The sequence below is a fragment of the Equus asinus genome, chromosome 2 (assembly GCF_041296235.1).
Source record: "Equus asinus isolate D_3611 breed Donkey chromosome 2, EquAss-T2T_v2, whole genome shotgun sequence".
Taxonomy (NCBI): Eukaryota; Metazoa; Chordata; class Mammalia; order Perissodactyla; family Equidae; genus Equus; species Equus asinus.
The window spans coordinates 75611109-75629348 of record NC_091791.1 but is presented as its reverse complement, the minus strand read 5'-3'; the positions used below and the strand labels follow the sequence as shown (position 1 = coordinate 75629348).

The window sequence follows — 18240 nt, the reverse complement described above, 5'->3', positions numbered from 1 at the left end:
CGCTCTCGCTCTCGCTCTCGCTCTCGCTCTCGCTCTGTGTGTGTGCGTTTTTGTGTGCGCCTGCGTGTCTGTGTCTGTTTGTGTGTTTCTTTCCTTCTCTCTTCGCCTCTTCGTTCTGGCTCTTTTCCTCTTTCTGCGGGGCGCCCCCGGACTTCCTGAGTTGACAGAACGACCAGCCAGAAAAGTCAGGACACGGAGAACTTCGCCCGAGAAACCAACGCAATCTACCAGACGTACAGAACCCCCTCCCCGACGACCACAGCGTCCACAGTCTGCTCGAGTGCAGGTAGGGACATTACCCAGGGTCTCCCACAGGTTAGGTCACCCGTTGAGTCTCCTTAGTTTTACCAAGATGGCTAGCGCGCCGAGGATGGACGGATGAGCGCAACGGTGTGATTACGGGGAGGGAAACGCACGTCCGAACACCCGTTGGTGCCTCCCGACGTCACCGGTATCCCCGTCCCGAGACCTCTGGGCTTCAGGGTTCTGGGCCGCAGCCCTCTCCCGTCGTCCACCCGGGATCCAGTGCGCACGATGTCTGCACTGCCCAGCTCAAGAGTTTGGGCCCTGTGGGCGTTCTTGGATCCCGTTGGAAAGGGGACCTCGGGACGCGAGGGAGAGGAAAGGGGCGGGGGTGGGGGGTGGGGGGGGCGGGCTGGGGGAAAGAGAGCGACGACGCCATCAACGCATGTCTGACCAGGACCTGGGCTGTGCCAGGCTCTCCATTTCCGACGGCACCGCGTCCCGTCGTCGGGGACGCCGCCTCTCGTCGGGACGTGTTGGCCTGCCGTCGGTCCTCCCGTCCCAGGCACGAGGCGGCGAACTCCCCCAAAGGCAGAGATTTTGGCACCTGCGTCCTCGGCTGCTGGGTCCGGCCCCAAGCAGGCACGCGGCCCGCAGGTGCCGGGCGAATGTCGGCGGAAAGCACTATGCTCACAGGGAAGGACGGCAGACGATGAGCGCGCACCAACCAGTGCCGCGCTCCGTGCTGAGCGGTGTGCTCCGTGCTCCCGCTTCCGTGCTCGCAACAACGCCACCGACGAGGCACTAACGGGACCCCCTTTCCAACCAGATGAGGCAACTGCCGCTCAGGGAGGGCGAGTCCCTCGCAGGAACGGCGGCCCTTGCTGCCGAGCCTTCGTTTGAGACCAAGCCTCCGGGCCCGCACTCTGGGAAACTTACGGAGACACAGCCCCAGTTCTCCCAGCAGAACACGCTCACCGGAGGTCAGATTGGGGGAGCCGTCGGAACCAGAACCACCCAGGGCGCTACCCTGCAGGGAGCGACGCGCGGCCCGCCCCGCCCCGCCGCCGCCCCGCCACCCCGCCATCCCGGGCAAGCAGGAAGCAGGCCACAGGTGCCCTGGGTCTGCTCTGGCAGGGAAAGTGGGGCCCACGGGAAAAGGGAAACACGAGGATATTCGCTCCCAGGATGATTGCTGAACGGTGAGAGGATGGAGGTTGAGGTCCTCTCTTCCTGCTGTGCCCGCATGTCCCAGCTTCTCCACAGCGAGCAACTATTGCTTTCTGTCCGCGGTGGGGAAGAGACGGCTTACCTTGATGAATTCCCCCCTTGAAAATGTAAAAGTCCGTGCGATCTGAGGCAAGTCTCCCCTCTCCTCCTCCCTGTCATCCCGGCTCTCCTCCCCTGGAGCAAACTCCCCTCCCGCTTTCCCGGATCCCCTTTCCGCGATAGTCTGCGCGGACACAGGCAGGGGAAGAGCAGACTTTCAAAGCTGCCCGAGCCGCACGAAATGAAAGCTGAAGCCAAGGAGCCAGGAAGGGCTGGCCGCTGAGGACGGAAATGTCCTCTCGGGGGACTCGTCCACTCCCTCTGGCAGACAGAGGCCAGGAGGGGGGCAGGACAGAGTGAGGCACCTGAGTGAGGGGACACCAAAACCCTGGGCGAGCGCAGCCAGATTCCTAATCCTTCCATCCAGTCTGTTCAGAATCAAAACGGATGCGAGGGATCCACGAGGAGCCAGACACCGACCTTTCAAACGAAGGCAGGACCCCCCGCCCCCACCCCCCAAAAGACAAAAGCGAAGACGGAGACGGAGTTGGATCCCAGCCGGGGAGCGGGGGGAGGCGCTTGAAACTTAGACACTTGGGGAAGGGGACGTCTTTAAGGCAAGACAACACAAAAGGACCCGTACCAACTCCGGTGCGGAAACGAGGGTTTCTCGCGAACGACGGTATCAAGGACAGCCAGGTGCCGACTTGGAGAAGCTGACACACGGCGCAGGCATCAGAAAATCCAGAAGCCGTCCCGCTTGGGATGGATGGCCAGGCCCGGAAGGCTCCTGTCGAGCCCAGTGGGCCCCGTCCTTCTGTAGGTGCTGTTTGGAGAAGCCTGACCCGGGGTCTTTCCTAGATGGGCTCTGGAAGACGGATGGGCTGCCGGCAGCTTGCCGAAGCTGTCCGGGCCTCCGCAGCCCGGAGCGGGATCCGTTCCATCGCACACCACGACTCGACCAACTGCTTGGGGGCCGCGCCGGCCGAGTGGACCGCTAGGGTCTCTCAGGAGCCTGGCGGGTGGGAAGAGGCCGCCGAGGACAGAGGGAGCCCGCCGGACGAGGGCGGCGTCGGGGGCACGGCCACGCGGGGCCGGCCCCGGTTGGCCCTGGGTTCCCGTGGGGCCGCGAGGTGGAAGGGCTGGGCGGCGGCCGCGGCCGCGGGGCACTCGCGCGGCTGGACAGCGGTGGGGGCGTGGCGGGGCGATGGGGCGACCGGTGAGGAGGGAGGAGGGGCGGGAGGAGCATGGAGGGAGCGGCGCTGGGGGCGGGGGGGGGGGGGGGGGCAAAAGGAGAGGGAGGCGGCGGGAGGCAAAAGCCTACAGCACCCGGTATTCCCAGGCGGTCTCCCATCCAAGTACTAACCAGGCCCGACCCTGCTTAGCTTCCGAGATCAGACGAGATCGGGCGCGTTCAGGGTGGTATGGCCGTAGACGCTGGTGGCTGCCGCCGGCGCCCCTAAGAAGCCTCGCGCGCGCGCGCGCGCGCGCTGTCGCCTGGTCCCTGTGACGCGCCGTCGCCTGGCCCCTGTGACGCGCGCGCCCGAGCCCCTGTGACGCGCACCGGACGCCCGCGTCCCCTGCGCCCCGCGCTCCGCCGCCTGCCGCCTGCCTGCCACTGCCTCCCGCCACCGCCGCCGCCGCCGCCGCCGCGGCCAGCCAAACCCTGCCCTGCCCTGCCCTGCCCTGCCCTGCCCTGCCCTGCCGCCCGCCCAGGGCGCGGGAGGCCTCGGGCACCCCGGGGACTGTGGGCGGGCGGGGCGCAAGTCTAGGCGCTCTCCCAAGCCGGCCCCGGACGCTCCAGGCCTCCTGTCCGCCCGCATCCCGGCGACGGGTCGCAGGACATCCGGCTGCTCTGCTCGGGGCCAGGTGGCCCGGGGCGTCGGGCGCGTCGGCGCGTCGGCGCGTCGGCGCGTCGGGGCCCCGGGCCCGCGAGGCCCCTCCGGCCCGAGGCGCCTCCCAACGAACCCGGGCCCAACAACCCCCGGCGGCCGCCGCTCCGGCCCGGCCCCAACTTGCCCAAATCCAGCTGGAGCCACCGGCGCGACCAGAGGGCATCACCGGAAACCCCTCCGGGGCGGGCGGCGGGGCGCGGGGAGACCAGGGCGGGCCACCCTTCCCCGCCCCGCCCCGCGCCCCGCCCACGGGACCCGGACCGCGCCCTCAACCCCAGGCCCCGCGGCCACCCTGGACAGCTCCTGACTGACCGACCTGAGAGACACAGAGACAGAGACAGAGACAGAGAGATTGAGAGGATCCGAGACACGGACCCAGACAGACACCCACCGGGACAGACACACAGACGCTCACGCTGACGCAGAGAGGCCCTGCCCAAGAGGCAGCTTCCCCACAGGAGGGCGGTGGTGCTTGAGCTGGGCCCGGGCAAGGAGGCGGGGGCCCTGGGGCTGGCGATCACCCCTGGGGCCCTGGGACGTGCAGACAGGGTCTCAGGAGTGCAGCGCTCCTGGGATCCCTGTCCCGCGACCCGGACGCCCAGGAGCCACGGACTGGCAGCCGGGCTCGGGCTCGCTCTCGCTCTCGCTCTCGCTCTCGCTCTCGCTCTCGCTCTGTGTGTGTGCGTTTTTGTGTGCGCCTGCGTGTCTGTGTCTGTTTGTGTGTTTCTTTCCTTCTCTCTTCGCCTCTTCGTTCTGGCTCTTTTCCTCTTTCTGCGGGGCGCCCCCGGACTTCCTGAGTTGACAGAACGACCAGCCAGAAAAGTCAGGACACGGAGAACTTCGCCCGAGAAACCAACGCAATCTACCAGACGTACAGAACCCCCTCCCCGACGACCACAGCGTCCACAGTCTGCTCGAGTGCAGGTAGGGACATTACCCAGGGTCTCCCACAGGTTAGGTCACCCGTTGAGTCTCCTTAGTTTTACCAAGATGGCTAGCGCGCCGAGGATGGACGGATGAGCGCAACGGTGTGATTACGGGGAGGGAAACGCACGTCCGAACACCCGTTGGTGCCTCCCGACGTCACCGGTATCCCCGTCCCGAGACCTCTGGGCTTCAGGGTTCTGGGCCGCAGCCCTCTCCCGTCGTCCACCCGGGATCCAGTGCGCACGATGTCTGCACTGCCCAGCTCAAGAGTTTGGGCCCTGTGGGCGTTCTTGGATCCCGTTGGAAAGGGGACCTCGGGACGCGAGGGAGAGGAAAGGGGCGGGGGTGGGGGGGTGGGGGGGGCGGGCTGGGGGAAAGAGAGCGACGACGCCATCAACGCATGTCTGACCAGGACCTGGGCTGTGCCAGGCTCTCCATTTCCGACGGCACCGCGTCCCGTCGTCGGGGACGCCGCCTCTCGTCGGGACGTGTTGGCCTGCCGTCGGTCCTCCCGTCCCAGGCACGAGGCGGCGAACTCCCCCAAAGGCAGAGATTTTGGCACCTGCGTCCTCGGCTGCTGGGTCCGGCCCCAAGCAGGCACGCGGCCCGCAGGTGCCGGGCGAATGTCGGCGGAAAGCACTATGCTCACAGGGAAGGACGGCAGACGATGAGCGCGCACCAACCAGTGCCGCGCTCCGTGCTGAGCGGTGTGCTCCGTGCTCCCGCTTCCGTGCTCGCAACAACGCCACCGACGAGGCACTAACGGGACCCCCTTTCCAACCAGATGAGGCAACTGCCGCTCAGGGAGGGCGAGTCCCTCGCAGGAACGGCGGCCCTTGCTGCCGAGCCTTCGTTTGAGACCAAGCCTCCGGGCCCGCACTCTGGGAAACTTACGGAGACACAGCCCCAGTTCTCCCAGCAGAACACGCTCACCGGAGGTCAGATTGGGGGAGCCGTCGGAACCAGAACCACCCAGGGCGCTACCCTGCAGGGAGCGACGCGCGGCCCGCCCCGCCCCGCCGCCGCCCCGCCACCCCGCCATCCCGGGCAAGCAGGAAGCAGGCCACAGGTGCCCTGGGTCTGCTCTGGCAGGGAAAGTGGGGCCCACGGGAAAAGGGAAACACGAGGATATTCGCTCCCAGGATGATTGCTGAACGGTGAGAGGATGGAGGTTGAGGTCCTCTCTTCCTGCTGTGCCCGCATGTCCCAGCTTCTCCACAGCGAGCAACTATTGCTTTCTGTCCGCGGTGGGGAAGAGACGGCTTACCTTGATGAATTCCCCCCTTGAAAATGTAAAAGTCCGTGCGATCTGAGGCAAGTCTCCCCTCTCCTCCTCCCTGTCATCCCGGCTCTCCTCCCCTGGAGCAAACTCCCCTCCCGCTTTCCCGGATCCCCTTTCCGCGATAGTCTGCGCGGACACAGGCAGGGGAAGAGCAGACTTTCAAAGCTGCCCGAGCCGCACGAAATGAAAGCTGAAGCCAAGGAGCCAGGAAGGGCTGGCCGCTGAGGACGGAAATGTCCTCTCGGGGGACTCGTCCACTCCCTCTGGCAGACAGAGGCCAGGAGGGGGGCAGGACAGAGTGAGGCACCTGAGTGAGGGGACACCAAAACCCTGGGCGAGCGCAGCCAGATTCCTAATCCTTCCATCCAGTCTGTTCAGAATCAAAACGGATGCGAGGGATCCACGAGGAGCCAGACACCGACCTTTCAAACGAAGGCAGGACCCCCCGCCCCCACCCCCCAAAAGACAAAAGCGAAGACGGAGACGGAGTTGGATCCCAGCCGGGGAGCGGGGGGAGGCGCTTGAAACTTAGACACTTGGGGAAGGGGACGTCTTTAAGGCAAGACAACACAAAAGGACCCGTACCAACTCCGGTGCGGAAACGAGGGTTTCTCGCGAACGACGGTATCAAGGACAGCCAGGTGCCGACTTGGAGAAGCTGACACACGGCGCAGGCATCAGAAAATCCAGAAGCCGTCCCGCTTGGGATGGATGGCCAGGCCCGGAAGGCTCCTGTCGAGCCCAGTGGGCCCCGTCCTTCTGTAGGTGCTGTTTGGAGAAGCCTGACCCGGGGTCTTTCCTAGATGGGCTCTGGAAGACGGATGGGCTGCCGGCAGCTTGCCGAAGCTGTCCGGGCCTCCGCAGCCCGGAGCGGGATCCGTTCCATCGCACACCACGACTCGACCAACTGCTTGGGGGCCGCGCCGGCCGAGTGGACCGCTAGGGTCTCTCAGGAGCCTGGCGGGTGGGAAGAGGCCGCCGAGGACAGAGGGAGCCCGCCGGACGAGGGCGGCGTCGGGGGCACGGCCACGCGGGGCCGGCCCCGGTTGGCCCTGGGTTCCCGTGGGGCCGCGAGGTGGAAGGGCTGGGCGGCGGCCGCGGCCGCGGGGCACTCGCGCGGCTGGACAGCGGTGGGGGCGTGGCGGGGCGATGGGGCGACCGGTGAGGAGGGAGGAGGGGCGGGAGGAGCATGGAGGGAGCGGCGCTGGGGGCGGGGGGGGGGGGGGGGGCAAAAGGAGAGGGAGGCGGCGGGAGGCAAAAGCCTACAGCACCCGGTATTCCCAGGCGGTCTCCCATCCAAGTACTAACCAGGCCCGACCCTGCTTAGCTTCCGAGATCAGACGAGATCGGGCGCGTTCAGGGTGGTATGGCCGTAGACGCTGGTGGCTGCCGCCGGCGCCCCTAAGAAGCCTCGCGCGCGCGCGCGCGCGCGCTGTCGCCTGGTCCCTGTGACGCGCCGTCGCCTGGCCCCTGTGACGCGCGCGCCCGAGCCCCTGTGACGCGCACCGGACGCCCGCGTCCCCTGCGCCCCGCGCTCCGCCGCCTGCCGCCTGCCTGCCACTGCCTCCCGCCACCGCCGCCGCCGCCGCCGCCGCGGCCAGCCAAACCCTGCCCTGCCCTGCCCTGCCCTGCCCTGCCCTGCCCTGCCGCCCGCCCAGGGCGCGGGAGGCCTCGGGCACCCCGGGGACTGTGGGCGGGCGGGGCGCAAGTCTAGGCGCTCTCCCAAGCCGGCCCCGGACGCTCCAGGCCTCCTGTCCGCCCGCATCCCGGCGACGGGTCGCAGGACATCCGGCTGCTCTGCTCGGGGCCAGGTGGCCCGGGGCGTCGGGCGCGTCGGCGCGTCGGCGCGTCGGCGCGTCGGGGCCCCGGGCCCGCGAGGCCCCTCCGGCCCGAGGCGCCTCCCAACGAACCCGGGCCCAACAACCCCCGGCGGCCGCCGCTCCGGCCCGGCCCCAACTTGCCCAAATCCAGCTGGAGCCACCGGCGCGACCAGAGGGCATCACCGGAAACCCCTCCGGGGCGGGCGGCGGGGCGCGGGGAGACCAGGGCGGGCCACCCTTCCCCGCCCCGCCCCGCGCCCCGCCCACGGGACCCGGACCGCGCCCTCAACCCCAGGCCCCGCGGCCACCCTGGACAGCTCCTGACTGACCGACCTGAGAGACACAGAGACAGAGACAGAGACAGAGAGATTGAGAGGATCCGAGACACGGACCCAGACAGACACCCACCGGGACAGACACACAGACGCTCACGCTGACGCAGAGAGGCCCTGCCCAAGAGGCAGCTTCCCCACAGGAGGGCGGTGGTGCTTGAGCTGGGCCCGGGCAAGGAGGCGGGGGCCCTGGGGCTGGCGATCACCCCTGGGGCCCTGGGACGTGCAGACAGGGTCTCAGGAGTGCAGCGCTCCTGGGATCCCTGTCCCGCGACCCGGACGCCCAGGAGCCACGGACTGGCAGCCGGGCTCGGGCTCGCTCTCGCTCTCGCTCTCGCTCTCGCTCTCGCTCTCGCTCTGTGTGTGTGCGTTTTTGTGTGCGCCTGCGTGTCTGTGTCTGTTTGTGTGTTTCTTTCCTTCTCTCTTCGCCTCTTCGTTCTGGCTCTTTTCCTCTTTCTGCGGGGCGCCCCCGGACTTCCTGAGTTGACAGAACGACCAGCCAGAAAAGTCAGGACACGGAGAACTTCGCCCGAGAAACCAACGCAATCTACCAGACGTACAGAACCCCCTCCCCGACGACCACAGCGTCCACAGTCTGCTCGAGTGCAGGTAGGGACATTACCCAGGGTCTCCCACAGGTTAGGTCACCCGTTGAGTCTCCTTAGTTTTACCAAGATGGCTAGCGCGCCGAGGATGGACGGATGAGCGCAACGGTGTGATTACGGGGAGGGAAACGCACGTCCGAACACCCGTTGGTGCCTCCCGACGTCACCGGTATCCCCGTCCCGAGACCTCTGGGCTTCAGGGTTCTGGGCCGCAGCCCTCTCCCGTCGTCCACCCGGGATCCAGTGCGCACGATGTCTGCACTGCCCAGCTCAAGAGTTTGGGCCCTGTGGGCGTTCTTGGATCCCGTTGGAAAGGGGACCTCGGGACGCGAGGGAGAGGAAAGGGGCGGGGGTGGGGGGTGGGGGGGGCGGGCTGGGGGAAAGAGAGCGACGACGCCATCAACGCATGTCTGACCAGGACCTGGGCTGTGCCAGGCTCTCCATTTCCGACGGCACCGCGTCCCGTCGTCGGGGACGCCGCCTCTCGTCGGGACGTGTTGGCCTGCCGTCGGTCCTCCCGTCCCAGGCACGAGGCGGCGAACTCCCCCAAAGGCAGAGATTTTGGCACCTGCGTCCTCGGCTGCTGGGTCCGGCCCCAAGCAGGCACGCGGCCCGCAGGTGCCGGGCGAATGTCGGCGGAAAGCACTATGCTCACAGGGAAGGACGGCAGACGATGAGCGCGCACCAACCAGTGCCGCGCTCCGTGCTGAGCGGTGTGCTCCGTGCTCCCGCTTCCGTGCTCGCAACAACGCCACCGACGAGGCACTAACGGGACCCCCTTTCCAACCAGATGAGGCAACTGCCGCTCAGGGAGGGCGAGTCCCTCGCAGGAACGGCGGCCCTTGCTGCCGAGCCTTCGTTTGAGACCAAGCCTCCGGGCCCGCACTCTGGGAAACTTACGGAGACACAGCCCCAGTTCTCCCAGCAGAACACGCTCACCGGAGGTCAGATTGGGGGAGCCGTCGGAACCAGAACCACCCAGGGCGCTACCCTGCAGGGAGCGACGCGCGGCCCGCCCCGCCCCGCCGCCGCCCCGCCACCCCGCCATCCCGGGCAAGCAGGAAGCAGGCCACAGGTGCCCTGGGTCTGCTCTGGCAGGGAAAGTGGGGCCCACGGGAAAAGGGAAACACGAGGATATTCGCTCCCAGGATGATTGCTGAACGGTGAGAGGATGGAGGTTGAGGTCCTCTCTTCCTGCTGTGCCCGCATGTCCCAGCTTCTCCACAGCGAGCAACTATTGCTTTCTGTCCGCGGTGGGGAAGAGACGGCTTACCTTGATGAATTCCCCCCTTGAAAATGTAAAAGTCCGTGCGATCTGAGGCAAGTCTCCCCTCTCCTCCTCCCTGTCATCCCGGCTCTCCTCCCCTGGAGCAAACTCCCCTCCCGCTTTCCCGGATCCCCTTTCCGCGATAGTCTGCGCGGACACAGGCAGGGGAAGAGCAGACTTTCAAAGCTGCCCGAGCCGCACGAAATGAAAGCTGAAGCCAAGGAGCCAGGAAGGGCTGGCCGCTGAGGACGGAAATGTCCTCTCGGGGGACTCGTCCACTCCCTCTGGCAGACAGAGGCCAGGAGGGGGGCAGGACAGAGTGAGGCACCTGAGTGAGGGGACACCAAAACCCTGGGCGAGCGCAGCCAGATTCCTAATCCTTCCATCCAGTCTGTTCAGAATCAAAACGGATGCGAGGGATCCACGAGGAGCCAGACACCGACCTTTCAAACGAAGGCAGGACCCCCCGCCCCCACCCCCCAAAAGACAAAAGCGAAGACGGAGACGGAGTTGGATCCCAGCCGGGGAGCGGGGGGAGGCGCTTGAAACTTAGACACTTGGGGAAGGGGACGTCTTTAAGGCAAGACAACACAAAAGGACCCGTACCAACTCCGGTGCGGAAACGAGGGTTTCTCGCGAACGACGGTATCAAGGACAGCCAGGTGCCGACTTGGAGAAGCTGACACACGGCGCAGGCATCAGAAAATCCAGAAGCCGTCCCGCTTGGGATGGATGGCCAGGCCCGGAAGGCTCCTGTCGAGCCCAGTGGGCCCCGTCCTTCTGTAGGTGCTGTTTGGAGAAGCCTGACCCGGGGTCTTTCCTAGATGGGCTCTGGAAGACGGATGGGCTGCCGGCAGCTTGCCGAAGCTGTCCGGGCCTCCGCAGCCCGGAGCGGGATCCGTTCCATCGCACACCACGACTCGACCAACTGCTTGGGGGCCGCGCCGGCCGAGTGGACCGCTAGGGTCTCTCAGGAGCCTGGCGGGTGGGAAGAGGCCGCCGAGGACAGAGGGAGCCCGCCGGACGAGGGCGGCGTCGGGGGCACGGCCACGCGGGGCCGGCCCCGGTTGGCCCTGGGTTCCCGTGGGGCCGCGAGGTGGAAGGGCTGGGCGGCGGCCGCGGCCGCGGGGCACTCGCGCGGCTGGACAGCGGTGGGGGCGTGGCGGGGCGATGGGGCGACCGGTGAGGAGGGAGGAGGGGCGGGAGGAGCATGGAGGGAGCGGCGCTGGGGGCGGGGGGGGGGGGGGGGGCAAAAGGAGAGGGAGGCGGCGGGAGGCAAAAGCCTACAGCACCCGGTATTCCCAGGCGGTCTCCCATCCAAGTACTAACCAGGCCCGACCCTGCTTAGCTTCCGAGATCAGACGAGATCGGGCGCGTTCAGGGTGGTATGGCCGTAGACGCTGGTGGCTGCCGCCGGCGCCCCTAAGAAGCCTCGCGCGCGCGCGCGCGCGCGCTGTCGCCTGGTCCCTGTGACGCGCCGTCGCCTGGCCCCTGTGACGCGCGCGCCCGAGCCCCTGTGACGCGCACCGGACGCCCGCGTCCCCTGCGCCCCGCGCTCCGCCGCCTGCCGCCTGCCTGCCACTGCCTCCCGCCACCGCCGCCGCCGCCGCCGCCGCGGCCAGCCAAACCCTGCCCTGCCCTGCCCTGCCCTGCCCTGCCCTGCCCTGCCGCCCGCCCAGGGCGCGGGAGGCCTCGGGCACCCCGGGGACTGTGGGCGGGCGGGGCGCAAGTCTAGGCGCTCTCCCAAGCCGGCCCCGGACGCTCCAGGCCTCCTGTCCGCCCGCATCCCGGCGACGGGTCGCAGGACATCCGGCTGCTCTGCTCGGGGCCAGGTGGCCCGGGGCGTCGGGCGCGTCGGCGCGTCGGCGCGTCGGCGCGTCGGGGCCCCGGGCCCGCGAGGCCCCTCCGGCCCGAGGCGCCTCCCAACGAACCCGGGCCCAACAACCCCCGGCGGCCGCCGCTCCGGCCCGGCCCCAACTTGCCCAAATCCAGCTGGAGCCACCGGCGCGACCAGAGGGCATCACCGGAAACCCCTCCGGGGCGGGCGGCGGGGCGCGGGGAGACCAGGGCGGGCCACCCTTCCCCGCCCCGCCCCGCGCCCCGCCCACGGGACCCGGACCGCGCCCTCAACCCCAGGCCCCGCGGCCACCCTGGACAGCTCCTGACTGACCGACCTGAGAGACACAGAGACAGAGACAGAGACAGAGAGATTGAGAGGATCCGAGACACGGACCCAGACAGACACCCACCGGGACAGACACACAGACGCTCACGCTGACGCAGAGAGGCCCTGCCCAAGAGGCAGCTTCCCCACAGGAGGGCGGTGGTGCTTGAGCTGGGCCCGGGCAAGGAGGCGGGGGCCCTGGGGCTGGCGATCACCCCTGGGGCCCTGGGACGTGCAGACAGGGTCTCAGGAGTGCAGCGCTCCTGGGATCCCTGTCCCGCGACCCGGACGCCCAGGAGCCACGGACTGGCAGCCGGGCTCGGGCTCGCTCTCGCTCTCGCTCTCGCTCTCGCTCTCGCTCTCGCTCTGTGTGTGTGCGTTTTTGTGTGCGCCTGCGTGTCTGTGTCTGTTTGTGTGTTTCTTTCCTTCTCTCTTCGCCTCTTCGTTCTGGCTCTTTTCCTCTTTCTGCGGGGCGCCCCCGGACTTCCTGAGTTGACAGAACGACCAGCCAGAAAAGTCAGGACACGGAGAACTTCGCCCGAGAAACCAACGCAATCTACCAGACGTACAGAACCCCCTCCCCGACGACCACAGCGTCCACAGTCTGCTCGAGTGCAGGTAGGGACATTACCCAGGGTCTCCCACAGGTTAGGTCACCCGTTGAGTCTCCTTAGTTTTACCAAGATGGCTAGCGCGCCGAGGATGGACGGATGAGCGCAACGGTGTGATTACGGGGAGGGAAACGCACGTCCGAACACCCGTTGGTGCCTCCCGACGTCACCGGTATCCCCGTCCCGAGACCTCTGGGCTTCAGGGTTCTGGGCCGCAGCCCTCTCCCGTCGTCCACCCGGGATCCAGTGCGCACGATGTCTGCACTGCCCAGCTCAAGAGTTTGGGCCCTGTGGGCGTTCTTGGATCCCGTTGGAAAGGGGACCTCGGGACGCGAGGGAGAGGAAAGGGGCGGGGGTGGGGGGTGGGGGGGGCGGGCTGGGGGAAAGAGAGCGACGACGCCATCAACGCATGTCTGACCAGGACCTGGGCTGTGCCAGGCTCTCCATTTCCGACGGCACCGCGTCCCGTCGTCGGGGACGCCGCCTCTCGTCGGGACGTGTTGGCCTGCCGTCGGTCCTCCCGTCCCAGGCACGAGGCGGCGAACTCCCCCAAAGGCAGAGATTTTGGCACCTGCGTCCTCGGCTGCTGGGTCCGGCCCCAAGCAGGCACGCGGCCCGCAGGTGCCGGGCGAATGTCGGCGGAAAGCACTATGCTCACAGGGAAGGACGGCAGACGATGAGCGCGCACCAACCAGTGCCGCGCTCCGTGCTGAGCGGTGTGCTCCGTGCTCCCGCTTCCGTGCTCGCAACAACGCCACCGACGAGGCACTAACGGGACCCCCTTTCCAACCAGATGAGGCAACTGCCGCTCAGGGAGGGCGAGTCCCTCGCAGGAACGGCGGCCCTTGCTGCCGAGCCTTCGTTTGAGACCAAGCCTCCGGGCCCGCACTCTGGGAAACTTACGGAGACACAGCCCCAGTTCTCCCAGCAGAACACGCTCACCGGAGGTCAGATTGGGGGAGCCGTCGGAACCAGAACCACCCAGGGCGCTACCCTGCAGGGAGCGACGCGCGGCCCGCCCCGCCCCGCCGCCGCCCCGCCACCCCGCCATCCCGGGCAAGCAGGAAGCAGGCCACAGGTGCCCTGGGTCTGCTCTGGCAGGGAAAGTGGGGCCCACGGGAAAAGGGAAACACGAGGATATTCGCTCCCAGGATGATTGCTGAACGGTGAGAGGATGGAGGTTGAGGTCCTCTCTTCCTGCTGTGCCCGCATGTCCCAGCTTCTCCACAGCGAGCAACTATTGCTTTCTGTCCGCGGTGGGGAAGAGACGGCTTACCTTGATGAATTCCCCCCTTGAAAATGTAAAAGTCCGTGCGATCTGAGGCAAGTCTCCCCTCTCCTCCTCCCTGTCATCCCGGCTCTCCTCCCCTGGAGCAAACTCCCCTCCCGCTTTCCCGGATCCCCTTTCCGCGATAGTCTGCGCGGACACAGGCAGGGGAAGAGCAGACTTTCAAAGCTGCCCGAGCCGCACGAAATGAAAGCTGAAGCCAAGGAGCCAGGAAGGGCTGGCCGCTGAGGACGGAAATGTCCTCTCGGGGGACTCGTCCACTCCCTCTGGCAGACAGAGGCCAGGAGGGGGGCAGGACAGAGTGAGGCACCTGAGTGAGGGGACACCAAAACCCTGGGCGAGCGCAGCCAGATTCCTAATCCTTCCATCCAGTCTGTTCAGAATCAAAACGGATGCGAGGGATCCACGAGGAGCCAGACACCGACCTTTCAAACGAAGGCAGGACCCCCCGCCCCCACCCCCCAAAAGACAAAAGCGAAGACGGAGACGGAGTTGGATCCCAGCCGGGGAGCGGGGGGAGGCGCTTGAAACTTAGACACTTGGGGAAGGGGACGTCTTTAAGGCAAGACAACACAAAAGGACCCGTACCAACTCCGGTGCGGAAACGAGGGTTTCTCGCGAACGACGGTATCAAGGACAGCCAGGTGCCGACTTGGAGAAGCTGACACACGGCGCAGGCATCAGAAAATCCAGAAGCCGTCCCGCTTGGGATGGATGGCCAGGCCCGGAAGGCTCCTGTCGAGCCCAGTGGGCCCCGTCCTTCTGTAGGTGCTGTTTGGAGAAGCCTGACCCGGGGTCTTTCCTAGATGGGCTCTGGAAGACGGATGGGCTGCCGGCAGCTTGCCGAAGCTGTCCGGGCCTCCGCAGCCCGGAGCGGGATCCGTTCCATCGCACACCACGACTCGACCAACTGCTTGGGGGCCGCGCCGGCCGAGTGGACCGCTAGGGTCTCTCAGGAGCCTGGCGGGTGGGAAGAGGCCGCCGAGGACAGAGGGAGCCCGCCGGACGAGGGCGGCGTCGGGGGCACGGCCACGCGGGGCCGGCCCCGGTTGGCCCTGGGTTCCCGTGGGGCCGCGAGGTGGAAGGGCTGGGCGGCGGCCGCGGCCGCGGGGCACTCGCGCGGCTGGACAGCGGTGGGGGCGTGGCGGGGCGATGGGGCGACCGGTGAGGAGGGAGGAGGGGCGGGAGGAGCATGGAGGGAGCGGCGCTGGGGGCGGGGGGGGGGGGGCAAAAGGAGAGGGAGGCGGCGGGAGGCAAAAGCCTACAGCACCCGGTATTCCCAGGCGGTCTCCCATCCAAGTACTAACCAGGCCCGACCCTGCTTAGCTTCCGAGATCAGACGAGATCGGGCGCGTTCAGGGTGGTATGGCCGTAGACGCTGGTGGCTGCCGCCGGCGCCCCTAAGAAGCCTCGCGCGCGCGCGCGCGCGCGCTGTCGCCTGGTCCCTGTGACGCGCCGTCGCCTGGCCCCTGTGACGCGCGCGCCCGAGCCCCTGTGACGCGCACCGGACGCCCGCGTCCCCTGCGCCCCGCGCTCCGCCGCCTGCCGCCTGCCTGCCACTGCCTCCCGCCACCGCCGCCGCCGCCGCCGCCGCGGCCAGCCAAACCCTGCCCTGCCCTGCCCTGCCCTGCCCTGCCCTGCCCTGCCGCCCGCCCAGGGCGCGGGAGGCCTCGGGCACCCCGGGGACTGTGGGCGGGCGGGGCGCAAGTCTAGGCGCTCTCCCAAGCCGGCCCCGGACGCTCCAGGCCTCCTGTCCGCCCGCATCCCGGCGACGGGTCGCAGGACATCCGGCTGCTCTGCTCGGGGCCAGGTGGCCCGGGGCGTCGGGCGCGTCGGCGCGTCGGCGCGTCGGCGCGTCGGGGCCCCGGGCCCGCGAGGCCCCTCCGGCCCGAGGCGCCTCCCAACGAACCCGGGCCCAACAACCCCCGGCGGCCGCCGCTCCGGCCCGGCCCCAACTTGCCCAAATCCAGCTGGAGCCACCGGCGCGACCAGAGGGCATCACCGGAAACCCCTCCGGGGCGGGCGGCGGGGCGCGGGGAGACCAGGGCGGGCCACCCTTCCCCGCCCCGCCCCGCGCCCCGCCCACGGGACCCGGACCGCGCCCTCAACCCCAGGCCCCGCGGCCACCCTGGACAGCTCCTGACTGACCGACCTGAGAGACACAGAGACAGAGACAGAGACAGAGAGATTGAGAGGATCCGAGACACGGACCCAGACAGACACCCACCGGGACAGACACACAGACGCTCACGCTGACGCAGAGAGGCCCTGCCCAAGAGGCAGCTTCCCCACAGGAGGGCGGTGGTGCTTGAGCTGGGCCCGGGCAAGGAGGCGGGGGCCCTGGGGCTGGCGATCACCCCTGGGGCCCTGGGACGTGCAGACAGGGTCTCAGGAGTGCAGCGCTCCTGGGATCCCTGTCCCGCGACCCGGACGCCCAGGAGCCACGGACTGGCAGCCGGGCTCGGGCTCGCTCTCGCTCTCGCTCTCGCTCTCGCTCTCGCTCTCGCTCTGTGTGTGTGCGTTTTTGTGTGCGCCTGCGTGTCTGTGTCTGTTTGTGTGTTTCTTTCCTTCTCTCTTCGCCTCTTCGTTCTGGCTCTTTTCCTCTTTCTGCGGGGCGCCCCCGGACTTCCTGAGTTGACAGAACGACCAGCCAGAAAAGTCAGGACACGGAGAACTTCGCCCGAGAAACCAACGCAATCTACCAGACGTACAGAACCCCCTCCCCGACGACCACAGCGTCCACAGTCTGCTCGAGTGCAGGTAGGGACATTACCCAGGGTCTCCCACAGGTTAGGTCACCCGTTGAGTCTCCTTAGTTTTACCAAGATGGCTAGCGCGCCGAGGATGGACGGATGAGCGCAACGGTGTGATTACGGGGAGGGAAACGCACGTCCGAACACCCGTTGGTGCCTCCCGACGTCACCGGTATCCCCGTCCCGAGACCTCTGGGCTTCAGGGTTCCGGGCCGCAGCCCTCTCCCGTCGTCCACCCGGGATCCAGTGCGCACGATGTCTGCACTGCCCAGCTCAAGAGTTTGGGCCCTGTGGGCGTTCTTGGATCCCGTTGGAAAGGGGACCTCGGGACGCGAGGGAGAGGAAAGGGGCGGGGGTGGGGGGGTGGGGGGGGCGGGCTGGGGGAAAGAGAGCGACGACGCCATCAACGCATGTCTGACCAGGACCTGGGCTGTGCCAGGCTCTCCATTTCCGACGGCACCGCGTCCCGTCGTCGGGGACGCCGCCTCTCGTCGGGACGTGTTGGCCTGCCGTCGGTCCTCCCGTCCCAGGCACGAGGCGGCGAACTCCCCCAAAGGCAGAGATTTTGGCACCTGCGTCCTCGGCTGCTGGGTCCGGCCCCAAGCAGGCACGCGGCCCGCAGGTGCCGGGCGAATGTCGGCGGAAAGCACTATGCTCACAGGGAAGGACGGCAGACGATGAGCGCGCACCAACCAGTGCCGCGCTCCGTGCTGAGCGGTGTGCTCCGTGCTCCCGCTTCCGTGCTCGCAACAACGCCACCGACGAGGCACTAACGGGACCCCCTTTCCAACCAGATGAGGCAACTGCCGCTCAGGGAGGGCGAGTCCCTCGCAGGAACGGCGGCCCTTGCTGCCGAGCCTTCGTTTGAGACCAAGCCTCCGGGCCCGCACTCTGGGAAACTTACGGAGACACAGCCCCAGTTCTCCCAGCAGAACACGCTCACCGGAGGTCAGATTGGGGGAGCCGTCGGAACCAGAACCACCCAGGGCGCTACCCTGCAGGGAGCGACGCGCGGCCCGCCCCGCCCCGCCGCCGCCCCGCCACCCCGCCATCCCGGGCAAGCAGGAAGCAGGCCACAGGTGCCCTGGGTCTGCTCTGGCAGGGAAAGTGGGGCCCACGGGAAAAGGGAAACACGAGGATATTCGCTCCCAGGATGATTGCTGAACGGTGAGAGGATGGAGGTTGAGGTCCTCTCTTCCTGCTGTGCCCGCATGTCCCAGCTTCTCCACAGCGAGCAACTATTGCTTTCTGTCCGCGGTGGGGAAGAGACGGCTTACCTTGATGAATTCCCCCCTTGAAAATGTAAAAGTCCGTGCGATCTGAGGCAAGTCTCCCCTCTCCTCCTCCCTGTCATCCCGGCTCTCCTCCCCTGGAGCAAACTCCCCTCCCGCTTTCCCGGATCCCCTTTCCGCGATAGTCTGCGCGGACACAGGCAGGGGAAGAGCAGACTTTCAAAGCTGCCCGAGCCGCACGAAATGAAAGCTGAAGCCAAGGAGCCAGGAAGGGCTGGCCGCTGAGGACGGAAATGTCCTCTCGGGGGACTCGTCCACTCCCTCTGGCAGACAGAGGCCAGGAGGGGGGCAGGACAGAGTGAGGCACCTGAGTGAGGGGACACCAAAACCCTGGGCGAGCGCAGCCAGATTCCTAATCCTTCCATCCAGTCTGTTCAGAATCAAAACGGATGCGAGGGATCCACGAGGAGCCAGACACCGACCTTTCAAACGAAGGCAGGACCCCCCGCCCCCACCCCCCAAAAGACAAAAGCGAAGACGGAGACGGAGTTG

The 18240-nt window shown here is 67.7% G+C and overlaps 4 non-coding genes across 4 annotated transcripts; all 4 read right to left on the bottom strand.

Moving 5' to 3' along the window:
* Window positions 1-2829: 2829 nt before the first annotated feature.
* Window positions 2830-2948, bottom strand: LOC139044603 (5S ribosomal RNA). The gene has a single exon (XR_011501670.1). It is a non-coding gene; the product is annotated as a 5S ribosomal RNA (ribosomal RNA).
* A 3927-nt stretch (window positions 2949-6875) lies between these two features.
* LOC139044601 (5S ribosomal RNA) lies at window positions 6876-6994 on the bottom strand. Its single transcript, XR_011501668.1, has one exon. It is a non-coding gene; the product is annotated as a 5S ribosomal RNA (ribosomal RNA).
* Window positions 6995-10920: 3926 nt separating this feature from the next.
* On the bottom strand, window positions 10921-11039 carry LOC139044600 (5S ribosomal RNA). Its single transcript, XR_011501667.1, has one exon. It is a non-coding gene; the product is annotated as a 5S ribosomal RNA (ribosomal RNA).
* A 3922-nt stretch (window positions 11040-14961) lies between these two features.
* On the bottom strand, window positions 14962-15080 carry LOC139044599 (5S ribosomal RNA). Its single transcript, XR_011501666.1, has one exon. It is a non-coding gene; the product is annotated as a 5S ribosomal RNA (ribosomal RNA).
* Between the last annotated feature and the right edge of the window lie 3160 nt (window positions 15081-18240).